The 14,293-nt window shown below is 34.8% G+C and overlaps 1 non-coding gene across 1 annotated transcript; it reads left to right on the top strand.

The window, feature by feature from the left end:
* The first annotated feature begins 9,746 nt into the window (after positions 1-9,746).
* LOC131163194 (small nucleolar RNA R71) lies at positions 9,747-9,852 on the top strand. The gene has a single exon (XR_009138971.1). It is a non-coding gene; the product is annotated as a small nucleolar RNA R71 (small nucleolar RNA).
* Positions 9,853-14,293: the final 4,441 nt, after the last annotated feature.

Here is a 14,293-nt window from a genome sequence, read left to right as displayed (position 1 = left end):
TCTACACAATGGTTTGCATTATTTGTACTCTATATTTGATATCTGTGTGTACTACTAGTTTAATTTATTTTTTTCACGAAACAAAGTTACTTTGTTTTGGTTCAAACCTTTGACTTATCTAGAATAATTTGTCTAAAGGTAAGTTTATCTAATTTCTTTGAATTTATTTTTCTTTTATAAATGTTTTGTCGCTATGTATTGTTAATCATTGTTGTAACCAAATAGAAGTTCGTTTTTTCCCCCTATTAGATTCAAGCATTAACTTCGTCAACATTAGGTTTTGAGGGCACCAAAATTTGGTGACTATTTCGAAATCAAACAAGTATAGAGTACCAAACCATTGGTCCTTTTTCACTTTTTGAAAATAGAATAGTCACTTTATTTTATTTTTGAAAAGGAGAAATAAAGGGAAACCGTTTGAAGAGATTAGGTTCATGAGTATAATTGTGCATAGGAAATGTAACACTTCAAATTCCCTTTATTGACAATTCAAAAGGTTAGCATTTTAAAACATCCATTTCATTGAATGATTGTCATGCTTATCTTGTATATATATGCATCCCTTTTAGAAATGGGTTTTGAAAGAAAACAAGCTCCTAAAAGACTTCCATACGATGCCTAATCAAAACACTAAAAAATAACATTAAAAAAAAAAAACAGTGGATATGAGTTCTTGTTTTGTATGATTGAATTGAATCTACAAAGTGGATTGCCTACATATCATCAAAAGAGGAATCAAGTAATCTGTAATTTGAAAAATATTTTTTAAACTAATTTTGAAAAAAAAAACAATCATTTAAAATTGTTGTTGAAAAACACTTAAATTTTTTAATTAATCTTGAAACCTTAATTAAAATATGTTATGATCTTGACATAGAGATAAATTTTCCAATGACTTCTACATAAAAATAGAGATTAAAGACAAGCTTATACATTTAAAAAAATTACTTTCCCACCCTCAAGCCACTTCGTGGGCGATTGTTTTGAAATGATTTTCATTTTTGTAAAAACTTGTAAATGTTGTTGATTTTTAGAAGGAAAACCACAAACCATACTTGAAACCTAGTAAACACTTAGAGAACACTTAAAAACCACATTATGGGTGTGTGACTCCAAGGTTTTTGTAAAAAAAAAAAAAAAAAAACTTTAAATCTTTGAATTGTGTAGAAAGAAGCATGAGTGATCATGTTCCATCTCATGAAAAACTTAATTTTTTGTATGAAAATCACAAAGTCCCTTACAATATCGTCACTGGACACACTGGCCTTTACTTGGGAAAGTGCAAAAAGTCAAATAGAGGCAAAATTACAAATAAAAAAAAATTGAAATGAGGTGCCAATTCTGCAGTTCTAAGAAATCGGCCATTGACTGCCTTTTTAAAATTTTAGAGGGCTAATTGACCACATATAGCCTTAATGGCTACTTTTTCAAATGGTCAACCTTTTGCACTAAAAATACCCTATTTCATGTCATTTTGGGCACTTTCTTCTTCTTTTATATATATATATATATGCACATTCTAAAGAGGAGAGAACACACTACAAGGCTATATTTAAAATAGTTCAAAACATAGAAGAAATAGAAAAGATCTCATGCACACCCTAGAATATGCTTCTAAGGATCTAAGAATGTCATGCATAGAAAACACAAACAATCTACATTAGAAGAAGGGTGAAGCACCGACTTGCAAATGCAATCCTCCCCTATAGATGAATTAAGGGTTCTCTTTGAAGAAAACTTTCCATAAATGCTCTTGAATGCCGTTGATGGGATATTGTTTTCCTCCTTCATCTTACAATTAAAACTCTCTCTCTAGCACTATTTTTCTCACAGCATGTCCTCTCCTTACTTTCTCCTTTCCATATTCTATAGTATCCCCAAAGGGCTTTTTTATATACCTCTTGCAGTGGAGGGAAAAATCTTCGAATTTTGAATTTTAAAATCCAAAAGTCAAAAACTGCTAAAAACTACTAAACACCAATTTTTTAGGCCTATAGTTAACACGTGGCTTCAAGGGATGTGTGTTGGCCTAATAAGGTTTAATCTCATTTTAATAATGACAAACTAAGGAATCTAATTGGGCTCTCAAGTGTACTTTATAGGTATTATAAATTACAAGCACAATGAATGATGTTTAAATGCAAAACCATGGGGAACACAAGTAAATGAAAAATGGCTACTTATGAAAAGCTTGGATGAAGATCAAGCTTGAAGACATGAGGACTTAGATTGCATTTCATGTGTATTGTAAAATAAGTCTCGTGTAAGTACTTCTCAAATTAGTGCTTGTTTATGAAACTCTTAGGATTAATTATTGGGTCCTAGAGACCTATTTTAACGACTTGGAAATATGTTTACAAAGTCCAAATATCATTTCAAAAAGAAAAAAATAAGTTTTGGAATAAAAAATATAAAGAACACTTGATAAAGTGAGTGGACAAGTGAATCGTGGACAAGTGAATCGTGGACAAGTGAGTGGACTATTCTTTCTTAAGAGGTAACTCCACCTATTGAAAAGAGTGAGGTGACTTGACCAAATAAAGGAATGGGGTGCTCCACCCATGCAAAGGAGACAGGTAACTTCACTGACTGAAAGAAGAGAGGCGACTCTACCTATTGAAGGAGTTTTGTAAAGGCATCTCCGCCTATGAAAATAGAGTGGCATCTTTGCCTAGAAGGAGGGATAGTAAATCCTCATTACAGGTTGCACGAGGCAAGGACATAGATATAGCTGTCGAACCTTGTAAAAAAATACCGATGTCACTCTTTCCCTTATTGAAAACCTTATAACTCTTGGCTAAAGAAATTAGAAAATGAAAAAGGCATTAAATGAGATGAGTACATAACTCAAGGGGATCTTTTATTCTTCATATATATAAATTAAAATGCTCTCATATCCTTATATTGTTTATGCCTTTACGCTTATCTATGTATAGCATTACAACACTATCCATGACTCAATGAATGGTTATAATCTCTTTGATGGATAGTTTATATTTCATAGATTGTTGATTACTATTGGATTGCATGCTTGTGTTGAAAGCCTCCTACATGACAGATGCAGTGGATATGAATTGCATGCTAGTAGTGGATATAGGTTCTCGTGTGCCTTGAACTGAATTATAAATTGTTTGTTTGAACCTATTATGTACAAGTTTTATCGGAAAATGTTCAATTTACAGACAGCATGCTGCCGAAATTTTGACAGGATTTTTCTCAAAAGTAAAAACTTGTACAAAGATGATTACGATAAAATAAATGTTAAAATATTTTTGAAAGAATGAGTGAAAACTGAAAATTTTGAATTTCATCCTTACATAATCATCAAGTATTGTGAGGAGCTCATCTCCATCCCTAGAAAAGAGCATAATAGCCTCATATGCATCATGTTGTGCTTCTTGAATATTGAGGCTCTTCAGAAAACCCTGAACATTATATCCTGTGCTTAACGCTTAATGATTTGATATGGAATGTTCTTGGTTCATGAACTACATTGCATGCCTTAATATCTATTTCTGATGCATTTGTTGCCTATAGGGATGACCATACTAATCAGAATATTGTTGATAAATCTCTAGTATGGTTAGTTTAAAAGATTTGGTTTGATGCCTATACTACTTGGCCTACTCAGTGCAATTAATCTATGACTAGTGTAAGCAATTCAATGTATCTAATTTAGGATTCAAATTGATAGGGGGAGCATCCAAAAATTAAAATGCCTATCTTGTTATGCTCACCAATATCTTCAGATTAGATCTAGCTTGAACTCTTTGTGGCATGCGCTTAATTGTTAGGATTTTATTGAATATTTTAAAATGAAACATGTTGATTTGCCACAAGTTGTTTGTGTTTGCCAGTGATCCTGCATTTAAATTATCTGACATCTTTAGAATCATTGTGGTTATGTTTGTTTGGTTATATTAAGGATGTACTTAAATGCTTAACTAGATGAATGCTTGCTTGCTTGCATTAAATTAAAGTTTCTTTTTCAGCAACCACCCCCCAATATTTCTTGACAACATCCAAAGGGGGGTATATATTTACTATATACATATATATATATATATATATATATATATATTTTGCATAACTAGTTTGGTAACTTCATATGAAAATGCATGCGAACTAGTTCTACTGTGTTTGTATTCAAACCAACTATTTGCTATCATATACCATGTGCTTTAAACTCATATCTTTCACAGGTCTTATTATATGTTTCAATTGCAATGGTTTGTGCATATTTATAGTCTAATTTTGTTTTCATGTTATTTAAATCTTTAAATGACCAATTATATAATTTGTGTGCACAAATGAGCAATGGACTGATATCTTCACCAAACCACTTCTAGAAGATAGACTCATACATATTAGACGTGAGTTAGGTCTAATGCATAGTAGAGATGCTTCCTAGATACTTGATAGATTGCACAAACATAGGGGGAGCTTTCTAAAAACTTTTAGTCTAAAAATTGGTATAATGATTGGTAGGTATCACTGTATATCTATCATTGGTTTAAACTTTATAAATCTATTTGTGTTTTCAAATGCATGACTATCATATCTCTTACATGTTGATAATTACATTTATGTTTTATATCTTGATCATACTGGACTATTTGAGTTAAGTAGTTGTGGATAAACTGTTTATTTAAAAACTCAAATCAGGTCATTTCTATATAGGTATTTTTGGGAAAATGTTCTATTTTCAAACGGCATGCTACCAAAATTTCTAAATACTTTCCAAATTTATCTTGTATCTAAATGAATCATGCTTAATGCTTATGACTTTATATATATCATAGCCCTTTTTGCTGTTGCCAAAAGGGGAAGAAAAGGGCAAATTTGGGAATTTGAAAAATGTTTACACTATTAAATCTTTTATATTATGCATATTGTTGACTTTTTGAGTCCGATCCTTAGTTTTGATAATGACAAACTGCAAGTTTCTTATGTATGTATCCAGTGTTTGAGTAGGCTTTATATGTTAGTGCACACATAATGGAAAGGATGGTGGAAGCCAAAAAACCTTAAAGCGCACATCAACTGGCGTTTTCCACGGAAGACAAAAAAGCAAAAGAAGAAGATATTTTTTTTAATTGTATATGTATTTTTGTTTCATTATTTGGTCTGTAATAATTGCATTACACACATAATAGGTATTTATGCTCAACATGACCATAGACTGATCACAGGGAGCCACAAGATCTTAGGGATCACCCTTCGGTCGACCTTAGTTGACCGACACCGGATTTTTAGGGATTAACTGTCAAAAAGACCCAAACTAACCTTAGGTCCCTCATACATGCATAAAAGAGTGTCCTATAGTCTTAACATTAATCATCATATAAATAGAGAAAATTTTATAAAAGGAAAATGACCGAAAATGACGAAATTGGTATGTTTGGCCGACCAAACTCAGTTACACTAAGATCTTCAGTCGACCGAACCCCCACTGGGTCAACAAGTTGACTGCTCAGTCAACCGACCAGAAGTATAGAGACAAGCCCTAGTCGATTGAACCTCCCTCGATCAACAAGTTGACCGCTCAATTGACCGACCAAGATTATATGGGCAACACCTTAGTCGACTGAACCCCCACGTAGGAAATATCAACTGCCCGGTCGACTGAACCTCCTAGTTTAAAATGACCTGGTAGACTGAACCATGCGATTTTCAAAAATCACCTTTGAAGTCCTCAAGTACGGTCGACCATCCTTCTAGTTCAAATTTCTCCCAGTCAACCAAATCCAGACACTCGGTTGACCGAACCTTGAATTTGATCAACTGAACCTCTCGGGTTGGCGAAATTTTTACCACAGTAAATTAGGGTTAATTTGCTTTAAACATCATTAAACATTTTTCAAAATACCCAATAGGTCCCCAACGGTCAAAATTTGAGGGATATCTATAAATAGCCCCTCATTTGCCTTCATTAGTAAGAAATTAGTAAAAGCCATTAGCAAAAATCCTCTCAAATATTTTGTACTCCTTTTACTATATACTCAATATTTTAAACATATTTTTATACAGTCTCTTACATATTTATTAGTAAATATCATTTCGAAAAGAGAGTTTGTTTTTATAAGTTCTCCTAACTTGCAAATCAATTGCAAGGTGTAGGAGGATTTGTTTGTGGTATTGTGTATCATTTCAAATCCTTTTCTAGGCATTACTCTCACACATTCATATATATTTGAAAAACCTTTTTGAGAGTTTTGCTTGATTGTTTATTCCCACTATATTTCGTATATAAATATTTTATTGAGAATAACTTATTTTTAGCTTCCTAGTCTTTGCATTCAAATTGCAAGACTTGAGAGCTTGCATATTTTTTTTGATAAATCTTTTACAAGCTTAAACCCTAAGTATGTGTTGTGATTGTATTTGATAAAATATTTGTGTGATACTTGATTAGGGTTTTTGAGGTAACCTTGAATATTCACTCGTTGAATAAATTATCTTGAATTAAATTTTTAAAATCTCACTTGAGCATAAATCCTATTATATGTGAGTGCATAAATTGATTAAGCATAGTGGTACATATCTGCTTAGTGTAAAAAGCAATTTACTTGTACGCAAATTATAGTGTGAATTTGTTGTATTCCAGGCGTGTGCCTAAAGAGGGAGACTAGTCCTATTGAATAGTCCCAGATTGGCTTTGACCCGATTAGGAAAGTTAGGTGCACCATCCTGGTAAGGTGAAGGTTGATGTCAACCCTGTTAATTAACCTGGTTGTAACCAGTGCCACTCCACCCATGAAGTGAGCCATTAGTGGAATTCTTAGGCTTGCGAACTAGAGACAAGGACGTGGCACAGTTGGCCGAACCCCGATAACATATCGTGTGTCTATTTATATTTTTACAATTTATATTTCTACACGTGTATGTTATAGTGTGAATGATGTGCATGATTTAAATTTTCGCATATTATATTTATCTATGTATTTGGGATTGCCTAAAAAGACCTTAGGTTGTGAAATAATACTAATATCTAGTTAAACCTAGGGAGAAATTTTAAATACCCAATTCACCCCCCCCCCCCTTCTTGGGAATACACCAATTCCAACACATATTGTCAAGGGGAGTCTTTCAAGGCTGTAACCACTTTTCCATGGTGTATTTTTCATCATCAAAAAGAGGGATAATGTTGACCTTATAAGTCATACCCGATTTTGATAATGACAAATACTAAAGTATTTAATATCTATTAAGTTTGTGTGCAGGTCCATATAAGCAAATCACTTGATGGCATATGAAGACTCCAAGTCTAAAGACCCAGAATAATTTTTTTATTGTAATCTCTATTAATTCGGGTCTGTAATAGTCATATAGGAAAAAGGTCTGTTATAATCCCTACATATCATGCATGTAACTTCTAATAAGCTCAAAAGGACTTAGACTGACCTTAGGACCCTCATATTTGCATAAAAATGTGCCCTATTATTTTAAAATGAATCATTATATATATAGGGACAAAATTATAAAGAGAATATACAAGGGCATGTTCAGTCGACCAAACTATAATATACAAAACCATTCGGTCGACCGAACCTCCACCGGGTCAACATTTTGACCCTTCGGTCGACCAACTAGAAATACAAAGCAACGCTCTAGTTGACCGAATCCCCACGTGGGAAACCTCAACACTTTGGTCGACCGACCAGACCAGTTCATTCTCATGCTGGTCTACCAAAGTTCGTAAAGTTCAGTCAACCAAACCAAATACAATCGACCGAATCGCAGAGGTTTAGAATCGCCTTATAAATGGTCAACCGAACACCCAGTTCAATTTCTCCCTGGTCGACCGAAATGAGCTCCATGGTTAACCATACCATCAAGATGGTCAACCGACTCTCTTGGGTTGCTCCGAATTTACCAAGGTTAAAACACTATTAAATATTATTAACCTCACTTAAAATTTTGCAAAAATGACATATATGTCCCCCAACGGCTATAATTTTAACCTCTTCTATATATACAAGCACATTTGCAAGGATTACCCAATAATTAGCAAAGTGATTAGTGAGAAATCCTTTGAAAAATTCCAAAGCCTATATTTTCCATACTGCTCTCAAATACACCCAAACACTCTCATACTTCATTTTTTTTCTTGATTATTCAAGCCTAGAGAGAGAGTTTAAATTAGTTGTGCTTCATTCTAAATAGCCCTATACTCTCACTTGAAATTTGAATTACTTGATTTTTGTGTTAAGAGTTTGGCTAGAATTCTTCCCATTGATTTAAATAAATAAATCTTTTTTGGGAAAACTCATTTGCTTTAGGGTCTTTGCATTGACATTGCAAGATTCCTTTAGCATTCTTTTGTGTGCAAAATATTTTACAAAGCTTGATTTTCAAACAACTCTTGTGTTTGATACATTTGAGAAAATATTTTTGAGTTCGTTTGAATATTATTGCTAGCATCTTTGAAACACTAATATGATATTGAGATTTGATATGCTTTACTTTCAAAGATTAGCTTGTTTGAACACTCTCGTGCATATTTGAGATTATCACTATATTGAGTGTTATTTGCATATATACACCACTAAGCTTCTAGTTCTTACGTCATTGGTGTGCATTGATTTTACTGTGTTATATTGTAGTATATATCTACTTGTGCAAAAGCATATTTCCATGTACACAAATCTTTATATTTGTTGTATTCCAGTGGTGGGCCTGGAAAGGAATACTAACCCTATTGAATAGTCTCGAATTGGCTTAGACCTGGTTAGGAAAGCTAGGTGTACCATCCTGGTAAAGTATAGGTTGTGGTCAATCCCGTGAATTGATCTGGCTGTAACCGGTGCCGCTCCACCCATTAAATGAGCATTAGTGGAATCCTCAGGCTTGTGAGCTAGAGGCGGAGACGTAGGCTTGGTTGGTTAAACTCAAATAACATATTGTGTGTGCAAGTTAAATTTCCGCAATTTATATTCCTACACGTGTATGTTATTTTCAATTTTCGGTGAATGCAGCATGATTTAATTATAGCTTATTATATTTATTTTTGCATTTGGGATTGCATAGACAGACCCTAAGTTGTGTTAGATTGCTGTTGGCTTGGCTAAACCTAGGAGAATTTTTTAATACCCAATCCACCCCCCTCTTGGAAATACACCAAAGCTAACAGAACAGTTAAAGGTCTAGGGGATGACTCCAGATGATTTTGGAAATTTTGATATGGGCATGGAGGTGCAGCATTACGATTTTGTTGAGGTCTTTGGTTTTGAAAACCTGGAGCTTGCAGCCTCCAAGAGAAGTTAGGATGTTGTTTCCACTCAGGATTGTAGGTATTCAATTAAAATCTATTGGATGGCTTATCGTACCAATTGTAAGTGGCCTTTACTTCCTCTTGCACAAGCCCAAGCTAGGAATCCGCATGAGGGCAATTGTAACATGCATGGGAAGGGTCAGAGCAAACTGCACAAACCTCTGCACACACTATTGTCTGCGGTCCTAAGGACAAACATTGATCTAACTTTTTGGATATGGCATGCAAAGTAGGGGCTAGGTCTTGGCCAGTGGCCAACTCATAAACTCCTTTTGGTTTAGAATTTTATAGATTAGGAAGTCTACGAGTGGCAGTCATGTGCTGCTGAGAATTTTTTGCCAGATTTTCAAAGAGAATCCAAGCCTCATTCTCGTGCTTAGTGAGGAAAGTACCTCTGCACGACACATCAACCATAGACCTATCTTTCTCAACCAACCCTTCATAAAAGGTTTGAACTAATTGCTACTTGGGGATGTGGTGATGTGGACATTTACAGAGTAGGTCCCTAACGCACTCCCAAGTCTCAAAAAAGAGTTCCCCATCCATCTTTGAGAAACTTGTAATGGCTCTCTGAAGTTGATTAGTCTTCCCAATTAGAAAGTACTTTTTAAGAAATTCGTGTCGCATGGTGGCCCATTTGGTCACCGAGTTCGGTTCCAAGGACATCAGCCAATATTTGGCTTTATCCTTCGGAGAGAACAAGAAAAGTCTAAGACAGAGAGCATCATCACTAAAATTAGGGATGCAGATGGCGGAACAAATTTCCAAGAACTCATCCAGATGCTGATAAGGATTTTTGATAGAATTCCCACGAAAGTTGGGCAGCATCGAGATAATTGAAGTCTGAATCTCAAATTGGGCAGCATGAACATCTGGGAACCGGATACAGGACGGCGATTTGTGTTACCTTTACCGTGATCCCAAGAGGGGGGTGAATTGGTATTTTTAAATTCTATCCCCTAGGTATTCCTCCTAATAGCAGTATATTCACAATTCTATGGTCAATCTAGTGCAAGTAATATTAGAAATTAAATAAGGTAGTTTAATCAATTACACAAGCACCAGAAAGCAGTAAAGAAAAGGGTGACACACAGATATGTTATCAAGGTTCGGTCAACAGCCTACATCCCCGCCTTGGCTAACCAGCACAAAGATTATCACAATAACTTGCTCACTTAAACGGGTGGAGCGGCACCTATATAAACCAGGTCAATTAGCACAAGGCTAACCTCAACCTTTACAACAATCCTTACCGAACTGGATTACCGTCCCCTCAGGCCACGCCTGGAATCTCTCAAATATACAATCAAAAGGTACAATATAAGGGTGCTTTCACGTAAAGCAGATTTGTACCAAAAATGCGCACAATTACAAAAACCACATATGATTTAAAATGTATACTCAGTGTGGTCGAAATAATTCAACTCTCAAAGATATTTTCTATCAGTATAGTGACTACGTGAGAGTATCAATAACAATCTGTGTATTTCAAAATGTTTTAATCAAGTGTGTTCACACAAAATATCAAGCAAGCCTTAAGAATATCAATCAATAGAATATCTCAACCACATGAATATATATATATATATATATATATATATATATATATATATATATGCTTGGATTGCAAAATAGATAATCTTTGTATTCAACAAATGATAGATACTTGAATAAATATTGCCACAAATATTAATGTAACAAACACAAATATCTTTTCACAAATAATTCAATAAAGTTTCCACAAGATATTTGAGTAAGTTTGAAAATGTTTTTGCAAACCAAAAACAAATACAAACTTCCAAATATATTGCAATGAGAATGCAATACTCGGAAGTTTACCACAAGCCTTCTTAGGGTAGGCTTATTAGAAAAGCCTCCTAAGAATGCTTAGGTTATGCTCTCGTAAAAATCGATTTCAAGTACTCACAAAATGAGAGAGCAAACCTCTAAATGGACACACTCAATACACTTACAAATGATGCAAAGAAGTGAAGAAGGTAAGTTTGAGTGGATTTGGAAGTAGTATGAGAAGTAGGAAGTATTTGGCTTGAGAGAGAAATTGGATTTTTGTTTTTGCTAATCTTGTCTTAATTCTCCCAAATGAAAGAGTATATATAGACATATCAGAAATTTTGACTGTTGGGGACCTATTAGGGATTGTTAGAAAAGTTTAATGACATTTAAAATATTTTAACCCTGTTTAAAGATTTTAACTATAGTAAAAAATTAGGTGCAACCCGAAAGGTCCGGTCGACCAGAAATGTTTCGGTCTACCAGGACTTATATGGTTCGGTCGACTAGGGAGATTTTAAACTGATGGCACGGTCGACTAGGAGAAGGCGATTTTTTCAATTTTCTAAGGTTGGATCGACCGGGCCATTTTGAACTGGCTGGTTCGGTCAACCAGACCGCTGGGATTTTTCCCGAGGACCCTCAGTTGACTAGGTAGTTGGAGTTCATTTTTGTCTCGGTCGACCAGATGGTCAAATATTTCACCCCAGGGGGTTTCGGTCGACCAGGGGGCTTTGAACTACCTAGTTCTGTTGACCAAGGCCTTGGTCAACAGTTGACTCAGGCCTGGTTCGGTCGACCAAGGCAGAATGAACTGCCAAGTTCAGTTAACCGAAAGTGCACCAAGTGTGCATTTCGGCCCCGTTTTAATACACACAAATCCTAATGAAGTGCCTAACAAACATAGGTGCAAATGTGTGAGTCCTAGGGTCATTTATGATTATGAAAACACCAAAAAATTCCAGTGTTGATCGACAAACGTAAAACCCTAAGGTCTTTCTACGGTCATTTTTAGTTTGTATTTGGTTTAAACTTACAAAATAAATCATGCATGTGCTGTATGTGCTTATTACAAACCAAATATCCTAATTACTATTACATACCAATTTGACCTCTAAATATATATTACAACTGAAATACACAAACTGGTCTTCAAGCTTTAAGCTTTCATAGGCCATCAGTGTGTCTGTTAATATAGACCTGCACATGAACTAGATATTTATTAAATACAAGAGTATTTGTCATTACCAAAACCGGGTGTGACCTATAAGGTCAACATTCTCCCCCTTTTTGATGATGACAAATACGATTGGCAAAAATATAGGGTTAAGCCAAAGAAGGCTCCACCTCACAATATGCATCTAATATATTTTTAAACAAGCCCATTAGCCCATTATTTTTGCCCCCTTTCCATCTCCCCCTTTTGGCAACAGCAAAAAGGGCCATTGGAATTAAAATTCTAGGCAATGGGTAATTATTACATTTATGCATAATGAATTTTCGAAAGATTTTTGAAAAATTTCGGTAGAGTGCCATTTGTAAATCGAACTTTCCAAAAGACATCCTGTATAAATGTAACCTATTTGAGTTTAAATTTCCTAGCAATTTATTTACAACTACTCAAACAGTTCAGTATGGTCCAATACAGCAAATGAAATATCAATATGCATGAATTGGACAAATTGTGCGCCACAAAAGAGAAACAATATACGCATGCAATATAAATATGAACTATGCACATAGTCAATGATCAACTTTCACAAAGTCTCAAGCAAGAAGATTAGTAATCAATAGAATTATGTGCTAAGACTTGAAAGGTTCCCACGAGAGAGCTCCCCCTAAAATTATGCAAGATATGAGACATTTAAGTTTAGGAAGCTTCTCCACTATGTATTAAGCCTAATTCACGTCTAATTTGGATGAATCTATCCTCTAGTAGTGGTTTAGTGAATATATCGCCCCACTATTCATTAGTGCATACAAACTCAAAAGCCACATCTCCTTTTTGCACATGATCACGAAGAAAATGATGTCTAATCTCAATGTGTTTAGTTCGTGAATGTGAGATAGGATTTTTAGAGATGTTGATTACACTAGTATTATCACATTTAATCGGTATTGTTTCATAGTGCAATCCAAAATCCACAAGTTGTTGTTTCATATAGAGAGTTTGGGCACAACAACTTCCAGCCGCAATGTATTCAGTTTCGGCTGTGGATAAGGCAACTGAGTTTTGTTTCTTGGAGAACCAAGAAACAAAAGATTGTCTTAAGTAATGACAAGTGCTGCTAGTGCTTTTTCTATCAACCTTACTACCAGCAAAGTCAGCATCAGTGTAACTAACAATCTCAAAGGTAGTATGTTTAGGGTACCACAATCCTAATTCAATAGTCCCAACTAGATACCTAAGGATACGTTTGACAGCTTTTAAATGAGATTTCTTAGGGGCAGCCTGAAATCTAGTACACATACACGCACTAAACATAATGTCAAGTCTACTAGCAATGAGATATAGAAGACTCCCAATCATGCCATAATACAATTTTACATCAATAGGAATTCCTTGCTCATCTTTATCAAGCTCAATGGAAGAGTTCACAGGTGTATCAAGAATTTTACAATCTTCAATATTAAATTTCTTTAGCAAGTCCCTAATGTATTTAGATTAGCATATGAAAGTTCCATGATTAGCTTGCTTAATTTGTAGACCTAAGACGAAACTAAGTTCACCCATCATGCTCATTTCAAATTCACTTTGCATGCATTTGGAAAACTCATTGCACAACTCATCATTAGTTGCTCCAAAAATGATATCGTCCACATAGATTTGAACAAGGAGCATATCATCATTTTTGGATTTAATGAAGAGTGTAGTGTCAATTTTGCCACGGGAAAACCCATTTTCTAGTAGAAAACCACTAAGCCTCTCATACCAAACTCTAGGAGCATGTTTCAATCCATACAAGGCTTTAGACAACCGGTAAACATGATCGGGATATTTATGACTCTCAAAACTGGGTGGTTGTTCTACATATACCTCTTCATTAATGTAGCCATTTAGAAAAGCACTTTTAACATCCATTTGAAACAATTTAAAATTTTTAAAAGCGGCAAAGGCAAGTAACATACGAATGGCTTCTAATCTAGCAACAGGAGCATATGCTTCATCAAAGTCAGTCCCTTCCTGTTGGTTATACCATTGGGCAACTAATCTAGCTTTATTCCTAG

The sequence above is a fragment of the Malania oleifera genome, chromosome 8, assembly GCF_029873635.1.
Source record: "Malania oleifera isolate guangnan ecotype guangnan chromosome 8, ASM2987363v1, whole genome shotgun sequence".
In the NCBI taxonomy this organism is placed as follows: domain Eukaryota; kingdom Viridiplantae; phylum Streptophyta; class Magnoliopsida; order Santalales; family Ximeniaceae; genus Malania; species Malania oleifera.
This window is presented reverse-complemented; position numbering and strand designations above follow the sequence as displayed.